Source organism: Lissotriton helveticus, chromosome 6 (genome assembly GCF_964261635.1).
Source record: "Lissotriton helveticus chromosome 6, aLisHel1.1, whole genome shotgun sequence".
Classification (NCBI taxonomy): Eukaryota; Metazoa; Chordata; class Amphibia; order Caudata; family Salamandridae; genus Lissotriton; species Lissotriton helveticus.
In genome coordinates, this window is record NC_136067.1 from 1,898,501,347 (window position 1) to 1,898,523,985 (window position 22,639).

General features: G+C 44.3%; 1 protein-coding gene and 1 non-coding gene across 2 annotated transcripts in view; one reads left to right on the forward strand and one right to left on the reverse strand.

Annotated features, from left to right (window-relative positions):
• Nucleotides 1-22,639, reverse strand: part of ALK (ALK receptor tyrosine kinase) — a 2,452,973-nt gene that overhangs the window by 2,186,600 nt on the left and 243,734 nt on the right. The gene's annotated exons all lie outside the window — the stretch shown is intronic.
• TRNAL-CAA (transfer RNA leucine (anticodon CAA)) lies at nucleotides 14,687-14,759 on the forward strand. Its single transcript has one exon. It is a non-coding gene; the product is annotated as a tRNA-Leu (tRNA).

Consider the following 22,639-nt stretch of genomic DNA (forward strand, 5'->3'; position numbering starts at 1 on the left):
TTGTGCTTTACAAATACAAATACAAAATCCCCAAAGAGGGGAAGCACCCCCTGAACATTAAGAAATGTAAACCAATTTCTTTATTAAATACAGACTATAGAATTGGTACTAAGATTTTGGCACTCCAACTTGAGAAAGTGCTTCTGTTGCTTATTCATTCATCTCAAACAGGCTTTGTAAAAGGCCACCTTGCTGATGGTCATTTTAGAACTTTCTCTCTTGTTTTAGAGAAAGCAAAGCTTCTTCCCTCTTCGGCCATGGTGATGGACTGAACATAGAAAAAGCATTCAACAAGGTTTCCTGCCCCTTCCTTAAAGCCACCGAAGAAAAATTAAATTTTGGTACCCGATTTATCCGCTTGCCCATGGCTATCTATTGTAACCCAATAGCCTGTATTAAATTGAAAGGACAGATTTCTGAAACCTTTGACTTAGCTCAAGAAATGAGGCAAGGCTGCCATTTATCCCCTTTACTCTTTCTCATATCAGTTGAACCTCTACTACATTCCATCCGTATTAATAGAAAAATCAAAAGTATCGCTTTCAAAAACGATTTCCAGAAACTAGCTGCATATACAGACAATGTACTAACTTGTTCCATTGAGGCAAAGAATGCCATTCCTGAAATTTTAAATGTTACCATAAAATATGCTAAGGTCACAGGATACTCCTTAAATAAGGAGCAAACTGAAGTCTTTCCCCAGAACAATTTATGTCTTCCCTTTATGGTGTTATCCGCAAATCTTACATGGCAACTAAATAAACTTAAATACGTGGGTATCGAATTTACAAAGTCTATTTTGGAAACTAAGAATCATATTGAAACCTCCCTCCTTGCTTAAATTAAAGCGATCACTGAGAAATGGTCTCGGAAATTCATTGCATGGTGGGGTGGAGCTGAAACAGTTAAGATGCTAATTGCACCTCAAGTCAACTTTTATCTAAATATGAAACCTCTGCACCTTTACATCTGTCAATGCTCAAATCACATCATTTATTTGGAAAGGGAAAAATCATGTAAACTTCAAGCAAACAAACAAAAGGGCAGTATTAACCTCCCTGAATATTTATTTTACCAAACTTCCTTCTTAATTAGACCAAACATTTGGTGGCTACAAGCATCGACTTCTCTTGGCCCTACTTGGATGGACATAGATTTGGATTTACCCCTCCTCTCCCTCCCATACGTATTCAAACAACAAAACACATCACGGTGCCACACTCTCACCATATCATAAAAGACTCAGTTGAGGCTCTCAAAAGGTTAGATAAAGGCTTTTCATATAGAATCAAAGACTCTGAACTTGCCTCCCTATGGTTTAATCCATCATTAAAACTTGTTTCCAACCCCTTTTTCTAGAAACGTTGGGCCGCTGTAGGTTTATTATACGTCATTCATTAAACATAATATAAACCACACACCATCAGCGCAATGACACGATGTATAGAAATCTACGCTAATGCATAAAGTTTCTCCGCTCATGTTACAGTGTAAATTATGCTCAACATAGATGACTTTCTGGTCCCAAAAACAACTGTTTAATCATGGTTTCCTTTCATCGGCTGCTTGTTGGAATTGTATACACCCTTTAGATAATTTAAAACATCTGTTATTCTGCTGCAAACAAATTACTCCCTTCTGGCAATTCATTCAAGCAACACTTGCAAGTATATTCAACATACAAATTTCACCTTGACACAACATAATCTCCTTGGGTAGATATGCAACATCAGACCCGAATTTACTAATTTTCCTGTCACCTTGGGACTGTTCATCAGTGACATTTTGCTTGCAATGGGTATCAAGACGCTCCTTGTAAACAAATCATACAGCACATGCTGGGAGTGGGTATGTTTTATCAGGAGTGCTGATAACCTTATACACAACCAACTATTTAACAAAAAGTCTTCTTGTCTCTTATGGTCAAAACTTCACCTATATCTGCAGTAGATTACACCACCCCAAGGTATTTCGAGAGACTTCTTGAACAAGCTTTCTTCAACCCCGATTGTCACCACCTAGATCCCCAGACTTTCTTTTTCTTCTTTCTTTATTCTCCCCTCCCACTTCTTTTTTTCTCCTCTTCTACATGTACCATGCTATGTAAGATAACCAGAATATACATTCATTCAGAGTCACACAATCAACCTGCTGGTATAATTCTGACTGTTTGTATTCCATTGTATGTTTACCTCTCAGTATATAAGATCACATGCTGTATTTTGCTCTTTAGAAAACAAAACGCAATTTAAAAAAATTGGAAAAAAGAACATGCAGGTTTCCTTTTGCCAATTTTCTGGGAGGCTGTACATTAATTTATTTTTACCAAATATGTGATATACATTTGATGTTTGAAATGTTTTGAACTTTAAATCTGGACCAAAAACACGATTTTAGTAATATTATTTACAATAAAATTAAGAATTAAAGCTATAAAAGTAATTTAAATATAAAATATTTAATAAATGTCAAGATATTTGGGACATACATTTAGAATAATGCATTCCTTTATTTCACAACATTTGATGTTACATTTTTTTAAATTGATCATTTTTAATTTGAAAATAAAACAAAATGTTAAAAAAATACCAACATATTTTTCAAATAAAACACATAAATATATTTGTCTAAATCAATAATAAAGACATTAAGCAATAAAATACACATATACTTAAAACAAAAATATATTTGAAATAGACAATATATTAATTAAACACTTAATTAATTAAAATACATATTACAAACATTATTTAAAACACTCCTGACCAAAGTACCTTATAAGACTCAACATCTCAAACATGTAATAACACTAAACGTAAAAATTTAATATTGTTTAATTTAATCAAAATATTAAAATAAAATATTAAAATAAATGAAAAAAGTGTAACACATTGTTTTATAACACTTACCATCCAAAACCCATATAAAATGGAAAATAATTGAAAAACATAACAATAAAAAGGTTTACATTAAATGAATCAGCATTTAAATATTGAACAAACAAATATAAAAAAGCACCCCAATAAAACACAAATATGAAAAAAATATTTTAAAATCCAATAATAAAGAAGTGACACATTAACACAAAGACATAAAGCTAACATTAAAAACCACAATATAAAAGTAATAGATATTTCAAACGTTCACGTTATTGTTAAAAAAAGCAGTATACTTACCATCGATATTCAAAACTTCAATATTTTAATACTCACAATATAATGACTTCTATATTAAGTAGCATCAATATTCTCACATTGACAGAAAAATGCACACCTTTAGGTAACTGATTATAATCTAACAAATTCACTGAGAGTAATTGACATTTTCAGTAACTTAATCTTAGTTTGCTGTCATTGCAATTGTGAATAGATGGTCCTCTACAGTTTTGGCCTGCCTCTTTTATTATAGGAATGGCCGATTGTTGATTAGAGGTTACAATTACTTTAACATTTGTTTGAAGACATAGAGGCTGATTACGATGCAGCCAATAAAGGCTCCGACCTCAGACAGAGCCCTTAGGGCCACATCGTAATGGGCCAGTTGGATTCCTTTCCAACCGCCCCATTTTGATGGAGGAGGTCCAAAAGCAATCCCACCGGTCATTGCGGCTGGATTACGACAGGCACAAAGAGCCCGTCCGCCAGTCAGAATGTGACCTGTAATCTCAAGGGTGGCTCTTTCTGCCCTTGAGATCACAATGCACGGTTTCCGACATGGTTTCAATACCGGTCTGTCTGACCTGCAAACCATGTTGGAAAGCCTGTTAGGGGGGCCCCTAGCAGGGCTCACCTTGGTGCACGGCCTCCGGTTGGAGGCCTCCATGTTGAACCTGCACTTTGTAAGGGGCCTGCCACGGAGTGCAGGGGTGAACTGCACCTCCCATTTCACTATGGGAGCATGCATTATGGCCAGTTTATGGCTGTAATGCGTGCTTCCATAGTGAAATATCAGAATGTTAGCGAACAGTGTTCAGTTGCATCCTAATGGGGCAGTCAGGACCGACGACCGGACTTGAGTTGATTCCATGAGCGAATCAGTGTCGGGCAGAAGTGATTCCGCCGGACATCATAATGAGCACCCAAAATTACATTATTTATTTGTTTCATATGAGATAATATGAAATGTTCTACAATTTGATCACAAGGGGGTTCACATAGAGTGCCTTTCACAAGTGTATAATTAACACTGTGTCAGACATTAGCTGTGGTATATAATGAGAGAATTAGGAAATGTTCTAACAAATCCTAGAAACGACATCAGGCCTTCAAAACTAATAACCTTATAATTAGTGCTTAATTTGAGTTGATGGTAGCAGTTGTCACCCACATACACTTTTTTGGTGGGACCATGTAAACTTTTTCCTCAAAGGACTTATCCAGAGCAAGAGAGAACAAAACATGAAGAATGGGAAAGGAGGAAGAGAGGGTCGGAAAAACATTGACATGAGGCAAAGCAGGGGTGATAGAGGGCAGGGAGTATCTGGTGGTGGACTAAAGAGGCATCAAGTGGAATCAAGACTTCATCAAACATTTGGCCATAGCACTTATTTTTACAAATTAAGCACTGCTTATGTCAGTCATGGTGTCTTTGGCCCATTGAGAAAACCCTCTGCTGTGCTCCCCCCACTGTATCATGATCAGCAATGCCTAAAATATCAAGGATATTCTCTCACTATTTCTGTTCTTCAATGAAACCTATTTGAATATTCATTTAGGGTCTGTTTGTTGGTACAATTTGCCAGAATGTGCACAGGTCACCATGGTGATTGGCATCTTTTCATGCATGTGCAGAAATAGGTGAAGTGCATATTTGGGCCTTGCATACGTAAGTACATATACACACTGCATATGTAAGTACTGTATACAAACTGGATGTATTCTTCCCTCGTTAATCCTCATGGCATTGAGGAAATTTGTATAAAAACAAAATAATAATAAATAATATGGCTTCTTAACGGAAGCTTTGCTGCTAATATCTGAATCTGTAACTGGGAATTTGAGCTTCTGGGGGGGACTGTGAAACGCTGTCATTACAATTTGTTCCATACACCTTTTAAATAGCTTTTTTGCACAAACCAAATGACAATTTGTTGCATACACCTTTTAAATTGCTTTTTTGCACAAACCAAATGTAGTGTTTTTTTACACTGATTTTTACCTTGGGGAGCTTACTTCTGCCACTATTGAGCAGCATCTTACTTGGGGGCTGCATAACGGCACTTAGGTCTCTTGTGGGACTCGTTTGGTCCCGGGTGGCCATCTTGAATTTGCCGCGCGCTGACGGAGGTCAGCGTTCCAGTCCTTGCACGATCACCGGCCCTGCTGCTATTTAAGAGCATGGTCTTGATGCGCATCAGTTTTGCGCAGAGGTCGCGCCAATGTCGCGACGAAGCCGCGACAAAGGCAAGACCGTCTACGACCGTCCGGGACCAGGGTCCAGGATTTATGCCCAAAAATCCTGACCCCCAAACCAACCCTACAGTAATCGTCATATTACTTGCCGAGCTTGCAGGGTAGGAAGGGTGCTGATAGTAATCCACTATGTCCGCTAGAGGTCAACTCTCTGTGTAGTGGCTGCAGTTTTGGTTTTCATAACCTTAGCTTAAACAACAAGTACTGCACGCAAAACAAAACCTACAATTTTTGGAGCATTAATTGCCGCTCCCTTCCAAAACACAGGGAGGATGTTTTTAATCTGTTACATAGCGAAGGACCTGATGCGATCTTCATGACGGAAACGTAGTTGAATGATAGTTCAAAACCGGATGTGGCATGTGCCTTCCCCGATAATTACACAATAATAAGGAGAGACAGAACTCCCAGGAAGGGTGGTGGGATTGCGATCATTTATAAAAAGAGCTATTCATGCAAATTTGAGGATTTTCCTCTACAGGAGTGTGAAGCTGCCCTGTTTAAACTTATGCTCTCACCCCAACTCACTCTATCGGGGGCCTTGATTTATCGTCCCCCAGGACCAGCTGGTTCCTGGGTGCCCCAGTTGTCAGACCTGCTGGCTCCTTGGCTACTTAAACTAGCCAATTTTACAGTTTTAGGAGATTTAAATCTCCATTTGGAAAACATTGATTGTCCAGCAAGTAGGGCGCTCATTGCTGACCTTTCTGCACTGAATCTACCCCTTTGCAATGATGGCCCCACTCATAGAGCTGGTCACTTGCTGGACCCTATTTTTTCTAACCTGCCTGGCATTAACTGTCTACCAGCATTGCCACTGAGTTGGTCATACCATTTTGCGGTTAAGTTCCAATATAGTAGCTTACTTAACCTGCCCCCTCTGCTTCCCGAATTATCAGGTCGGTCTAGAAATTGGGGAAAATTGGACATAGCCAAATTCAAACAGATACTGTTAAATAATGCCCCTGCTCAGGATTCCATTTCTCTAGCTTCTTTGAATAGTATTTATAATTGGATTGCTTCTGCGGCCAATGCGTGTCTGCCATCCACGGCAAAAATATTTAATAACCATCACCCCCCTGCCCCATGGTTTACGGAGCAGCTAAAAGCTGAAAAAAGCAAGTGTAAAGCGGTGGAAAGAAGTTTGAGAAGGAACTATGCTCCCGAGGCCAAACAGATCTACAAAGCCACACTGAAAAAATACCATGCTTAATGTAAAAAGGCTCGAACTGACTATGTTTCCTCGTCAATTTTGGGGGCAAAAAATTGCTCGTGGACTCTGTTTTCCATGGTCAAAAAGCTGGCAGGTTCAGTGACCGAGCCTAGTCCGCCTGTTTTCGATGAACCACAAAGTGATTCCCATGCCAAGTTTTTTATAAACAAAGTTGAACAAATCCACCAGACATTAGGGGGAATTAATGTGTCAATCCCGGCCCTGCCGAACACTGCCCAGATACATACCGTGGCAGAAGTCTCTCGGCTAAAATTGGAGCAGTGAGTTCTCTTGGACACTGGCTCCTTGTTAAAAATGTTAACTAGCATTAAATCGGGTTCTCCGTGTGATCTGCTTCCACCCACAGTGCTTCTTCAGATGGAACAACATGCTCTTAGAATAGTGATGGAGCTATTAAACGCTTCTCTTAGAGAAGCACAGATGCCAACAGTCTGGAAACATGCAATGGTTTTACCACTGTTAAAAAAGCCAAATGCAGATCCGGCCATGCCATCTAATTTTAGACCCATCTCCCTGCTCCCGACTTTTTCGAAGGCCTTGCAGAAACACGTTAATGGCCAGTTATCTACGTTCGTGGAATCCTCACAATTTCTGCATAACTCGCAATCAGGATTTAGAGCAGGGTTCTCTAGAGAGACCACATTGCTAGGCTTCACTGAGATGCTACGTCAGCGCTTGGACGCTAGAGATACAGTCGCCCTTATTTTATTAGATCTAAGTGCCGCCTTTGATACGGTTTCCCATACCGTATTACTGAAATCTTTACAAGCACTGGGCATCTCTGGGTCTGCGCTTGGCTGTGTGTCCTCCTTTTTATCGGAGCTAACTTTCCAGGTGTTCTCCACCAGGGCCTCTTCAAAGTCCTACTCATCCCTGTATGGTGTGCCACAGGGCTCAATTTTGAGCCCGTTATTTTTCAACAATTATGTGCAACCATTAGCAATGATTGCGGAAGCGGCAGGGCTCGTATTGTTTTCCTACGCCGATGATACACAAATCATCTTTTCTTTATCGGCGGATGGGAAACAGGACCCTTCGACTCTGCAATTAGGCTTGCGCAAGATCGCAGCATGGATGCAACTCAATATGCTCAAACTTAATGGGGAAAAGACGGAAGTGCTTATTTTTGGGAAAGAGTCTGAACTTTGGGGCCCTCAACATTGGCCAGCTGAAATGGGAACTTTACCTATGCCTTCCTCGCAGGCCCGCAATCTAGGCTTTATTATTGACAATAAATTGTCAATGAAACAACAGGCAGTACAGACTGCAGCCACCTGTTTCTCAATCTTAAAATGGCAAAAAAAATTAATTTGGATGCTCCCTGTTGACACCCAAAGGACAGTCGTCCAGGATCTAGTAACATCTCACCTGGATTAGGTAACATTCTCTTCTTGGGGTCTAACAGAGAGGTACTGCGCAAGCTTCAGGTGGTGCAACATTCTGCAGCCAGATTGCTCTGTGGTCTTTCCAGAATGTCCGACATGGGAAATGCCCTGAGAGAACTGCATTGGCTTAAGGTAGAACATCGCATATGAAAAAAATGCAATAACAATCGATGTCGGTGATAAAAAATAAGTGATAATTAATTGCACAATCCCTATGCCAGGGACTAATCAGTACTGGGGAGTCATTACGTCAAATGCCACTTCTTGTCCTTGGAAGCAAACATGCCATTATTTTTGGGCTCAGACCTTCAGGGTGTAGTCCGGTGGCCTAGCCAGGCATTGCTTTTGAAGGGTGGCAGATGGAAGAATGTTAAATCCAATTAAATACACGTGAGCATTGCTTCAAATCGGCCGGCACTGGCAGGTACTGAATACCTGAACTTTTTATTTTGAGAGGATGAGAACCTGCACTTCTCAGCAGTGGTGCAATACATTGTAAGGTGTGTCTGCCTGTTCAGTCAGTTGTTTTGTAGAGCTGCCCTCAATAGCATTTCAGTCCTCTTAACATCAGCTGTTTGCAGCTTGTGATAAATACGGCACATTTCTGCCCTTTCCCTGTCATGCAGACCATCACTTTTTGATAAATATGGCCCAGGATGCAGGAGATGGACAACGAAGCTCATCAATCTTCTTGGTGAATATGTGTTTCATTAGCCATGACCTTAGCCGTGGTATTTTGTTCAGGCCACAAGTGAGCTTCTGAAAATGTCTTGATGCATAGATTTTCAACACAAAACACTTCCTGCTTTATTGCAGAGGATGTGCGTACAAAACCTGAAACAAACACTTGCCTTACAGTGGTTACTATGGAGAGAGTGGGGAGGAGCAGTGCCACAAAACCGACAGGGATAGGGAGATGGCACACATCTGTTACTAGCATCCTGGGGCAACATAGACACCCCAAACATACCCAACACCCTAAACTGGTTGCCGCATCCCTCATGACTCAATGCACTATTTAAAAACACACATTACACTTAGGTAGAGTAGGGGGGGCAGTCAAAAGGACTGCAAAAGGTTTGTTTAACCATATTGAAAAAAGTTCTGTTTTGGGTGATCTATGAGTTAAATACAAGTCTGGAACTCTGCTGAGAGCATCCCGATAGTCACATAGAATGTCTCTCATTGGCCTGGACCATGGACCTTATACTGGGTCGACTGGAAATGATGACAGGACGACACAGGGCAATCTTACTTGAGATTGTTCAGCCGCACTTCCTTCTACCAAACATTCTCAGTTGGGCATTGCATTGTCTGGGTAGGATACATGCGTTGAATTATTTTTTACTTTACAGTTTGGAAAATTCTGAGGTTTTACTGATTCAGTGCCAATGGTCCTGGGTCGTCATCAAGGTATGGTGGGAGCTACTGTACAGCTAATGGTAGCTCATGGAATGGCCTATCCTGGAAAACCCATTCTGCAGCATGCTCCACTGAGTTTCCACTCACAACAGAGGACCATATTTGCGTGGTTTTATACACCATGCAAATGAGGTGAGCCTACATGCCACACATTTTGCTATTGTACTGCTGGTGAAGGACGTGGAAATACCAGATTCTGCTGGTTTTGAGCAGTATTACTGGGGTGCATACTGGATCTTCTAAGTTCCACTGTGGAGTGGGAGGCCCTTGGGGAACCCCTCTGCAGGGCAGTCTTCCTAAAACAACTCAGCAAACTGCCTGTGTCTTATCAGTGGTGAAGAAAGAACATGGGGGCAGCAGTAGAACAATCACAAGCGAGGCAGAGTGGGGGAGAAGTAAATGAGATAGAGCATCGCAAAGGTGAGAGCAACAGGGAGTAGGAGGGCTGCATTTGGTTAGAAGCATGCGAAGGAGACAACTGGGAAACACATGTACTCTCATGGAGTACTTTTAAAAAACAGTTCACTAAAAGTGAGCAGTCGAAGGATAAAAGTTGGGCACTCAATGAGATGATTAAGGGACTATACGCCAGGGTATGGACAGAAAAATCATGGAAAAGCTGAGACAAGTAAAGCCATCACATTACAGGGAAGTAAAAGAGACTGAAAACAAAGCCAACCAAAGGGAAGTAAAGGATAAGCTGTAAAATGACAAAAGGATGTTTTTCTTTTGTTTTTTTGTTTTTTTTGTTTTTTTTTGTCCTCATTTGCCTTGCCCTCAGTTTGGGAGATACCAACCACCTTGCGTGTCCTTCACTAAGAGCCGGAGCAAAAAATATATGTACCCGTCTCCTGCGCCAGAACCCGAGTATGGTGTAATGGTGGCAGAAAGGTCCCAGGGGGAAGAGGGGCTTTTAGAAGCTTGCGCTGACTCCATAAAGGTATGTTTCAACCTGTAGGTTCTCATCAATGGGAAGACTATTGGTAAAATTGTTATTATCTCTAGGGTCATGAAAAGTATCTGCTTAAGAAGACCTCCTAAAGCCAGGTATGAGACCCTTTGGGACGTCAAATTAGTTCTCGATCTCTTGAATAATTAGCCTCCTAATTCGCTTCTTAACAGAAAAAATCTTCCTATTAAATTACCCACTCTGTTGTGTCTAGTCTCTTGCAAAAGAGCTTCTGACATCAAAGGTCTGGAAATTTCAAGACGTTCTTACAATGTCTTTGGCGTTAAATTTGATATTCGTAAGAGAACTAAAACTATGTCTGACTCTATCTTTTATCCTCGTTTCGACCTTTGCCCCAAACTCTGTGTTGTGGAGTGCATGAAAGAATATGACCGTAGGATGGCTCATCTTCGTCCTCAAGGCGTCAATCAATTACTTATTTCTTTTGTTAAACCCCACAAAGACATTTCTTCCCCTTCTATTGCTAGATGGATCAAAACTGCTATGAGTCTTGCTGGCGTTGACTTAGATACATTTCCAGCTCATTCTCTAAGAGGCCCTATGGCCAGTTAATCTGGTCTGGAGGTAAATTGAATGACATCCTTAAAGCTGCTGATTGGTCTAATGCCAGTACTTTTGCACGTCATTATTTTAAACGTATTGAACACATGTCTAATGTTGGTTTGGAAAGCTACTAACATGCATAATGTAGCCTCTTGTCTTGTGATGAAATTGTGATTCTCATATTAACATGTCTAGAGAATCTGGATTTCATTAAAGACACGGAGGCTGACATTATCCCTCCCTCTCACACTTTGGTGGTGGTGTTTGATTAACATTATTGTTCATAACATTTCTTTGCAGTGCATTGGATTACTGTATTACATTGTTGTTGATAAAATTTAATTGTATTGCATTCTATTACTGTTTTGTTCCGGAATTTTTTGGTTTTTGCAATTTATTTTCGCGACTTAATTTTATTCTCTTTTCAGAAAATCCTTGAATGCTGGTTCTCTTCATTATCATCGATGGATTTCTTTTCATCATCCATTTCCTCGTCGATGGCATCCTTCACTTTCTTCATTCGTTCTACATTTGGAATTTAACCTGGACTCAAAATGTTTCAAGTTCTTCGTTTTTCTTGGACTGTTCATTTAAAAGAGGCAGATTATTGCTGTCTCATGGGCTTTATGTGTTGCCTTTATTCTGTTTTAGAACTTTATCTATTGTGATGTATACAGCTCCTTGGGTCTGAATTAAAGGATAAATGCATAATGTCAGCCTCCGTATCTTTAATGAAATCCAGATTCTCTAGACATGTTAATATGAGAATCGCAATTCTCAACAACTAGCAATATTTATCGCTAAATAAGCTTTGTGACATTTTTTATCGCCGTGCATCGCCGGATTTTATCGCAGATATAACGTGCTATTAGCAACGTTTATCTCCAATGCGATAAAATATCCGGCGATAGCAGCGAAATGCGTGAATATCGCTGGGAATCCAGCGATATTCAGGCATTAACGCCAATAGGGTCCTAACCTGAATATCCAACTCCCATTGGATATACAAGTTAAGAAGTGGTCTGAGCAGGCGTTAGTTTTCATCGATATTCGCGCTTAGTGTGACTTTTTTAATCACTACTCCTGCGTTGATAATAGGCGATAGCGATGTTAGCGAATGACAGCTGTCACTAACAGGTTGGGTACGCCCACTTTGCATGTCATTAGCGATAAATATCGCTGACATGCAAGACGGGCCCCAAACCGCTCGCTATCACCTAAAAGCTGTCGCTAACTGATGTTAACGACATCTTGCTAATAGGGCGATGAAATTATCGCCACTTTGCGGCCGAAAATGGCTGCAAAAGTGGCGATAATTTCATTTTGCCTGCCTTGGTAATATGCCCCCTAGTGCCTCAGCCAGATAGCGGACTTTAAATGACTGTAAGAGAACCCCTTATTTTAGAGCCTCCTGAATCCCTTAGCATGCATCTCCCCATGGCGGGGTGACCCTCTCCATGCAACGCACACTTTCTTTTGGCAGGATCCCGGGCCCGGTACATGGTGCATTGCAGCCGGTAGCAGCAAGAATGCCATGGGCCCTGGTGCAAGCTAGGAAAATGTCCCCTGGGCTGTTGTTGGGGGAGTAAAATACAGCATTGCTAGGGTTAAACAAGCCCTTAGGGTCTGGGCCATGGTGCCGCTGCACCTGCTGCACCAATAGTACCGAGGTCCCTGCGTAGGGCACCTCTTCATTCACAGCAGCCTGCCCACGCGTGGATGAGTCTGCAGGCACATTCTGTGTTACAGAAGGAGCCATATTTCCCTTCTGAAGTCATAAAGCCCTGTCATTCATCCTGTGCATGCAACCAGATAACCCATAATCAAGTTATAACTTTGAAAAAGTTGATTCAGTGGGCAGCAACATGTATGTGTCCCCGCCCATAACCTGAGCTGCCCCTCCATGTTGACATATATTGAGGTGAGTTTAAACTATATATATTTTAAATTAAGGGCCTGTTTCACGACTGACATGCACTAAACCTGAGGTGTGAAGTGCGCACAAGAAGTGTGGGACAGTCCTGCATGGCACTTACATCCCCTGTCCACACAGAGATCTGTATGACGTGGCTCAGATAATCAGTGATGACAGCTTCTGCGCTCACCCACCCTCAATGAACAGCTGCTGGGCACGTCATTAATTGGCTGTCATCACCCAAGTGGTCAGAGGGACCGGTGGCACTTCACATTTGTAGGTTCCTGTCCTTCCAGCGACGAGCTCTGTGGTCGCACCCTTCATACAAGGGGGTACAGCAAGGGTATGAGAGCAGCTGAGGATGGCTTCACAAGCCAACATGGCTTCCGTGTGCCCCCTGTATGCCCTGCATAACAAGGCCATACCACGCACAGGTGGATTAACATTTACTTAGGAAGGTGAATAACGGCACGGCAAAATACTCAGAGACTTTCTGCCCATGCGTAGAGAACCCAGAAAGAAACAGGGTGTAAACAAGCTAAAAACACACGCCCTTTAGACAATAATAACTGAAACCTCAGGACATGAATGAGCTCATTGTGACACACGCCTCAACGGATTGTAGAAGCATGTCAAATAAATGATTGTGCACAAATCCATATGCGTGTGTGTGAAAATATGAAAGCAAAAAATAAATGAAGAATTGCATTGTAAAACAAACTGCTTCGAGAGAGGAGCATTATTGCCAGCAGACTGCCTTATTTCAAAATCCCGTCCTAGAAGGACACATGTCTGCATCTTTGCGTGCATCCCCTAAACTAGCCCCCCTGCCCAACCCAAACACACACACACACAGTTTATGCACGCCATCTGGAGGGCTTGAATGAAAAGGGGGGGCCCTCGGCCCCCCCGCACGCATGGCGGCGCGGCGACCGTCGCCCCCACTATCTCCTTTGTTGCCATTCGGCGGTGGGGGCGTGCCCTGGGGGGCGCGGCCCACCGCCGGTTGGCTGGCGGCCACCTTGACCCGGATCCTGGGAAGTGGGTCCGGGTCAAGGGGGGCGGGCTAGAGGAGGGGCCACCTGGCCCCTCGGGAATAAAGAGATAGGGAGCGCCCAGGAGACCCCCTTGTCCCTGGACGCTCCCTCGCCGAAACGGTGTGCCCCGCGCTCGGGGCTTCTTTGTTTTAATAATTTTTCCCCCTTTATTTTCCAGGTGTGGCAAGCTGTTTCCTGGAGGAGCTAGCCGCGTGGAGCCAGCCGCTCTGGAGACCCGTGGGATGGGCAGAGCCTTCACGCGACTGCCACGGCCCCGCGCTCGGGGCGGAGTGATGGTCTCCTTTTTGTTTCCCTGCAGGGTTGGTGGCCAGGACGGCTGGACGGTTCTCCCTGAGGGCGATCGGGGGAGCCGAGGAGGGATAGCACCTCGTTCGCGCAGGGGGTCTGGACGGAAGATGCGCACGGCGATTGGAAACAGGGGAAGCGGCAGGACTGGCAACTCGGACCAGGGACAGGGCCCAGGAAGAAACACCGGAGGACGGCTGGACGGGCAGTGCATGGCTGCTTTCAGCGGAATAAGAGGTGATTAAGTTGAAAGGAAGTGCCCAGTTTTTGGATGTTGCGTGTTCGTGGGCTGTGCACACGGCTGGGTGGTCGGAAGGACCATGGGTGGCGGAGCTCGCACATTGACTGGCATGTCCCTAGGACATTGGGGTTTTTGTTTTTGCTGTTTGCATTTACTGTATTTAAGTGTCCTATGCCGCGGAGGGCCGCATGTGGGAAACTCCCTCCACGTGGGCTGGCCGGTGCCGAAATGGCTCAGTTGGTAGAGCTTTGGACGCAAGATCTGAGGGTCCCTGGTTCGATCCCGGGTTCTGGCAATGGTGTTTTTTAGACACATTATAAGTCAATAATATGAGGGAACCACGCGAGTGACATAGGGAGGTGTTCTGGCCTTGGGACGCATATGCTGTGTTTTAGTGTTTGATTCATTGCGTTTGGGGTTCAATGCCAACATTGTTTTGGAGGGCAATGGATAGATGAGAATATGAAACATTTAGGACCTTTGTAGATGAGTCTTTCGTTTTGAGGGTCAGAGGGCTTCTGTCATTGCTGATTAATGTTCGGTCCAATGAAGCAATGAAGCCCGCAGGGGTAGCAGAGGCAGGTTTGTCGCGCGCTGTCCACGAGAACATCGCGCCATGAGTTTAAATGAGACACAATAGCTTTCGCGCCAAATTCTCAAATTACTTATGCAGGGTCAATGAAGTCTCATGGTACTATATTGTTGAGATAAAGAAATAATCGTGAATAGATTTGGGCGTTCCAATTGAGAACGCGAATTATATTCATAAACATGTTGCTGCCTCTTCCGTCATTTCATGGCAGGCCACGGTGTCGCCCTGCGGCGGTTGCTAGAGCTCTTAAATTACTTATGCAGGGTCAATGAAGTCTCATGGTACTATATTGTTTAGATAAAGAAATAATCGTGAATAGATTTGGGCGTTCCAATTGAGAACGCGAATTATATTCATAAACGTGCTTCTGCCTCTTCCGTCATTTCATGGCAGGCCACGGTGTCGCCCTGCCACTTAATCTCCTATGTAAAGCGCTCCGATACCTGACTCGGTTCGGGTCCTGAGAGGGATTCACGGTGCTGCTCGTGTACCGCACTTGATGCGGTACCGGTGTTGTAAAATCCGTGACTTTACTGCCTGAGTGGTTTGCCCTAGGTACAACTTCTCATAAGGGCATTTTACAAAATAGAAGGAATTGGTTCGCATTTCAATTGGAAATGTAGTCTAGTCTGGACCCCCGACTAGAAGTGGGTACACATTCTTTGAATAATAATTTTCCAGTTTTATTTCAGTACACTAATAATTGGATTAATTAGTACTTGCCTCGGAATACTGAAAGGGTCTCGTAGGGAAAACATGTCCTTTTAAAGAAGTTTGAACTAATTCCGTGCGCTATCCTCCATTGCTAAGCTTATTAGAGAGCGAATTGGCATTTGTGAGGTAGTCCTCTTCAATGGTACAATACTTTCGGATACGGGGGACTTGCTCAAAGGGTAGAGTTCCTTCCAGTGTTCTTGGGTGCCCTTCGGGGACGTGTAATAATGTGTTGAGCTTTTATTGGTTTTGTGTACAAGTTACACGCTTATTCGCCTTCTATAACTAACATGGCTAGGTCCAAGAAATTGGCTTTCTCCGTATCATGCATCATGGTAAACACTCAGTCTGATTGTTAAGCCAGTTCTAAAGCTCATTCAACTTACCAAAGCATGTGACATAATTTATATAGCGGTATCACTTGTGATGCCATGTCAACAGATATTCTAGAGGGGCCTGCGGTGGCAGTGTCCTTGAGTTCACCACATCTTTATTCCCAGATATGGTCTCGTCTTGGGTGACATTAGAGAAGGGAGTCCTACATCACAAGCTGCCCCAGTAGTACAATAAACGGTTTGAAAAGGGTGTCTAGATATTGTGGGAGGGTTCTGCTGGAAACCACATGCAGAGATGACGGGGCTGCCTGGACTACCATTAGGGTGTTTGTGAAGTTTGGGCAGGATATAGATCAACCACAGGCAAAGTGGCTGTAACGGCTAGGGTGGTTGCTCTCAATTCTGGGGAACTGGGTTCGAGACTCTGTGATGACGCTCAACATCCCGTGAGTCTGGACAAAGCGCGTAATCTCCCTGTGCTTGACAAAACAGAATGTCCCGGATCACGGAACATTGTTATGTCCTTCGTAGTAAATTGAGACATTCAGGTGGGTGTTAAATAAATACTTCAGGGTTGGTCGTTACCAAATTGTGTGACATCTTAAGAGGAAGGCGATGTGTTCTGATAAAGTTGGTTTTGCAGTGTTTGTACTTCATTATTGCAAAAATACTGCGCTGGGCTATAGCTGTTGGGCTGGAGGCAGATCTGACTATGTCGCGATGTTGTGCCCTAAAAAATTTTAATGTTATTGTTATATTACTTTGTGTATATTATCGGGGTATATTGTTACATTAAGGTTATTGGGGGGCATGCTGCTGCCTTTCTAGCCGAAATTAGACTTGTACCTTGAACATTTCTTTCATCAGTAACCGGTGTAACGCAAGTGTGGTAAGGTAACACATCCCCAGCTCCTCAAGCAGTTAAGAATACAGTCAGCCCAAAAAACGGTGGCACCTACGCCATCTTAAATTGGCACTGGTGGTATCCGCTGTATTCAATGTGACCCGAGGTACACAAAGTCACCAATGCCCATCAACTGGATCGCATCCACGTGCCGGGGGGGACCCAGCAATGGGGAGCTTGGGCGTTTAGAATGCTCGGGTTGTACTTGGGTAGAATTCACAAGGCAGACGCAGCTCCCTGATGGGACGGGTCCCCACCAGGGGTGGTGAGTTACCCAAAATATGCTCTGTTGGCATTCGGTTGATGAGTTCAGTTCTGAAAAACTCATTGTCTAAATCAGAGCCCACGCTACATGGGGACATTAAACTTCACCTAGAGGATGGGATGGTTGGTGACATGCCTGGGCTGCTTATTCATGTCCCATAAGCACTTGCTATACTTTATCGAAGCCATGGTTGCTGCTTAGTTCTCTTACGCGAGGAACAGCCATCGCCATAAGTCAAATTTGTCATTATAGAACGACTATCAGTGGTCTGCTAGGTGATAGTTGGAACAATCATGGAACCATTCACGAATAGGGTATACCACCTTCCATTGGGGTCAACCTGGGGGTTAACGACATCTAAGGGTAGGGCTTAGCGGGACTGAGGGACAGTTTCCCAGGTCCCACCTTCCTTTGCAAGCCAAAGCAGAAAGCCAAACAATGGACTTAATTCATTGTGGAGCTAATCACCATATGGGGTGCTGTTCACTAATATAGGGGGGATATACGCCAGTCTTAACATTGCACCTGTCCAAACGCCCCCTTCATGGATGATAGGTTTACACCAACATTATTAGTAAACTATCCTAGGGTTAGCTGTATTGCGTGCAGCCTTCAGGCTAAGTCTTGAAGGAATATAGAGCTACTTGTTTTACCACTCTTTAATGTCATGAATGAGTAAATGGAAAAGGGCAGGTGTATAACAACAAATATATGTATTTGTACTAAACACACCCCCTTTGGTTCAGTCAGTAAACTTATTTTACACACAGGTAAATCGGCCAATATACGTTGAGCCTAGGATAAGATTGGAGGCAAATGATTCGGTGTGAAGACCTCTATAGCACACAGTAATTTACCACCATATACGTTGAGCTCTAGGGGTACACCAAAGCCATATATTAATAATATGGTGGGGGAACCACGAATGGCATAGAGACAGGGCCTAGAGCCTCTAGAACGATTAATGGGGGTCCTGATAAAGATACACACCCTGATGTCACACCTAAAAGGTGCCCAAGAGCCTAGTTGCGGCATCACATAGTTCTGGGGATGCATGTGATCATGTCCGGGTGGCTGGGATGATATTTCCCAGAAGCCAAAGTGGCGTACTTAAAAGGTCCTTGGGGTCAGCTTAGGGCCTGGCGGAGTTTGGGCTGTGCTAGTTCTTTAGCCAACAACTGTGATACTGCACTGCTAAGTAAGCCGTCTTGTTTTAACACATAGATCCTATGCATAAAGACGTGGGTAGGAAACAGACAAACTGAGGCTATGCTTAACATTTGCTGTCGGCGTGTTGAGGTGTACGGATCTTAATATAAGTCTGACACGTGTACAGCAGTTATTGCCGGAAAGACTAATGGTGTGTGTCTATCTTTCCAATTTATGTATGACCGGGTCCATGGTTGATACTTGGAGTGCTCCATATCACAACAGCTGCAACAGGTGGACAGCCCAAGGGATGCTTACGTCAGTCACGGCTGGGTCCATGTCGGATATCTGAGGAGTACTCCACACCGCAACATCATCAGTGGGTGGACGTCAAAAGGAAAGCATACGTCGAGAAAGAAGACACCAAGGGCCCAAGTATTGCTGGCAGGTGTTAGTGTTACCCATTCCCTAAGGTGGAAGTGGGAATGGTTACCCAGGTTTTCTCGGTCGTTTTCTGGTTCTTGCAGTTTCTCAAACCTGCCACGCAGGGGAGGAACTCCTCACCAGAAGTTGAGGAGCTAAAAATGGTTACCCAGGTTTTCTTGGTCTTTTTCTGGTTCTTGCAGTTTCTCAAACCTGCCACGCAGGGGAGGAACTCCTCGTCAGAAGTTGAGGAGCTAAAAATGTGCCAGCACAAACAACGTGCCGGACGCAGGACAGGGAAGAGTGGGTTTGAGGGTCTGTGCCATGGTCAGTTCAGGAACTACTTTCAGGGACTTTTAGCTCAGCAACCCGACCCCCTGTCAGTGGTGATACCTCACCTAGGGGGGACTGAATGGGCCAAACTGGGGAGGCGAATACTCATTGAGGGGTTCATCTCCACTGTGGGTGGGTCTTCAGGACTAGCCCGGGTGGCACAGTGGGTGGGTCTCAACTGATCCCAGGGTGGCAAGGACCCGGTCAGGGCGTTGAATCACTCGATAAAGAGGATCAACACACAGTGGGACAAATTATTTCAAGCCCCGGTTCCAGATGATCCAACATGGGTGTATTTGTCCTACCTGGTAAGGGGAGTCCATTTGACGGAGGAAGGAAGGGGCCTGGGGTCTGGGCCTGGTTGGAAGGTTTGCTAGAGTGAGAACTTTCTAGGGTAGGTCTAGGCAGGGGGAGGCCAGATCGTCGGTTAACAATGCTGGCCTGTGGCGGTAAGGTCATTATCGGTGAGCACATATTTGAGGTCTGAGGGGGCGGGCATCATCCTATGGAGGTTCCCGCCCAGGGGGAGGGGCCTGCGGGCCACTCCCACAACTCCAGGGGCAAGGTAATGGATGCTACAAAGCAAAGGAGCGCGGGTAGGAATAGTTCACGCTTTCCTTAGGCTGGTAGCCACCTCGCGCGCGTGGACTCACGACGCCACCGGCGCAGAGTAAGGGCCCTCCTTTAGTGGGTAAATGGAGTTCAGGGCGTAGACCGGGCAATTCCCGGGGTAACACTGCGCATGCGCACATCCAGAGGGGAGGCGCAGCTTGTAGGACCTGACACCGGTAGTGACCCTGCCATATGGCCAGAAATGTACAAAAATTCTAGATGAGGATGTTTAGTATAAGTTAGGAAAACAACCTGTATTAGAGTTTTGTTAAAGTCAGGCTCTCAAACTTATTGCTAAACCTAAATGTCCTGCTGAATTTTTGTATAAATTGTTGATTATGCAATTAAAAACCTTTTTTAATTTCATACTTTAATAAATACGGCCGGGCGACTAGCGCCCGCCTTCCAAAAAGTAAAGACGTCTCGTGTCCACGTTCCTGGGTATTGGGTGCCGGATTGGGGGGGAGGCGGCAGCTAGTCGCTGACCATGTGAAAATGGGGGGCCCTCGGCCCCCCCGCACGCATGGCGGCGCGGCGACCGTCGCCCCCACTATCTCCTTTGTTGCCATTCGGCGGTGGGGGCGTGCCCTGGGGGGCGCGGCCCACCGCCGGTTGGCTGGCGGCCACCTTGACCCGGATCCTGGGAAGTGGGTCCGGGTCAAGGGGGGCGGGCTAGAGGAGGGGCCACCTGGCCCCTCGGGAATAAAGAGATAGGGAGCGCCCAGGAGACCCCCTTGTCCCTGGACGCTCCCTCGCCGAAACGGTGTGCCCCGCGCTCGGGGCTTCTTTGTTACCCCACCCACCATCCCTTGGAACAAAATGTTTGGTAGCAGTTCTTATGTCTGGTTGAATGGTAAGTTCTGGATGTACGGTCCACGGGTCTCACAGGGTAATAGAGATGAACTGTTGGTATATTTTGTTGATGCTTTTCTCTAGGAATTTTTCCCCCTTTTATCAAGTCATGTGTGAAGTGAACTGTATTTAATGCTATGTGTCTTTAGGCCTTTTTTCCCTTTGTAGCTATACGTTGATACTGTTTGAAGTGAACGGTGTTTAATGCTATGTATCTTTAGGCCTTTTTTCCCTTTGTAGCTATACGTTGATACTGTTTGAAGTGAACTGTATTTAATGCTATGTGTCTTTAGGCCTTTTTTCCCTTTGTAGCTATACATTGATACTGTTTTATTAGCCAGTGTAGCTGTCCTTTAGAATTTTTTCCCATAGGTCGTCGTATTTATTAGGTATGGGGCATGCGGTAAGGTCATTATCGGTGAGCACATATTTGAGGTCTGAGGGGGCGGGCATCATCCTATGGAGGTTCCCGCCCAGGGGGAGGGGCCTGCGGGCCACTCCCACAACTCCAGGGGCAAGGTAATGGATGCTACAAAGCAAAGGAGCGCGGGTAGGAGTAGTTCACGCTTTCCTTAGGCTGGTAGCCACCCCGCGCGCGTGGACTCACGACGCCACCGGCGCAGAGTAAGGGCCCTCCTTTAGTGGGTAAATGGAGTTCAGGGCGTAGACCGGGCAATTCCCGGGGTAACACTGCGCATGCGCACATCCAGAGGGGAGGCGCAGCTTGTAGGACCTGACACCGGTAGTGACCCTGCCATATGGCCAGAAATGTACAAAAATTCTAGATGAGGATGTTTAGTATAAGTTAGGAAAACAACCTGTATTAGAGTTTTGTTAAAGTCAGGCTCTCAAACTTATTGCTAAACCTAAATGTCCTGCTGAATTTTTGTATAAATTGTTGATTATGCAATTAAAAACCTTTTTTAATTTCATACTTTAATAAATACGGCCGGGCGACTAGCGCCCGCCTTCCAAAAAGTAAAGACGTCTCGTGTCCACGTTCCTGGGTATTGGGTGCCGGATTGGGGGGGAGGCGGCAGCTAGTCGCTGACCATGTCCGCATGCGCACCTGCATGTGGGCAGTAACATCAAGCACTGGCAAGGGCTCATTTTGGGCGCCTTAGTCATAAAACAGTTTAGAGAATTATATTGGACATGCACACCGAGCCCTGCTTTAATCCTCACACAATCTTATTTTACCAGTACAGCCTGCACTTGGTGATTTGAAGCAATTCAGAAATAGAAGCGTTTGATCCACCTGCATATTAAACTAGTAATTGAGCAATGAAATACTAGCAGATTGAAATGTCAATACGCACCACTTTATTATCAACAAACCCAGAAGCTTAAATCTATGCATATTACAAGCGCTTTCCTTCTTTGAGGGAGTTCAGATGAGCGCCACCAGCTGTTTCACTCTGTATCAGATGCACTTTTACAGATTCTGCTAAAAAGGAAGACAGGGCGGTCATTTCTGGGGCTAGAAAACCTTTACAGACAATCAGAAGGAGATGCTGCATGACAGTGGTTCTCAACCCTTTGACTTCTGTGGACCCCCGATGAATCATTACTGGAATCCAGTGACAACCTCCGTAGTGTAAGCTGGGGACCCCAGCCCTAGCAATCTCTATGATTTGAACCTCAAACCAATATACAATAATACAAAAACAAGTAAACACTACACAAAAACTCAAATATTGAACTACTTAGTTTAATTCACCATCAAATATAGAATTGTGCCCCTCTTTTTCAATTTGCCTCTTTACTTGTACATAATTGATTCATTTTAACGTATTAATTTTAACATTGTTTGATTTTGTAACACAGTCTCAGACCCTATGAGTAGACCTCGCAGGCCCCCCGTGGTCTTCGGACCACAGCTTAAGAACCAGAGGAGAAGGAGAGAATGTGGCCTAACAGCCAGAGCAGTCCACCTCGAAGCTGGGGAACCGGGTAGAGTCTCGGCAGGGATGTGCAAAATCCTGTGATTCTGGGC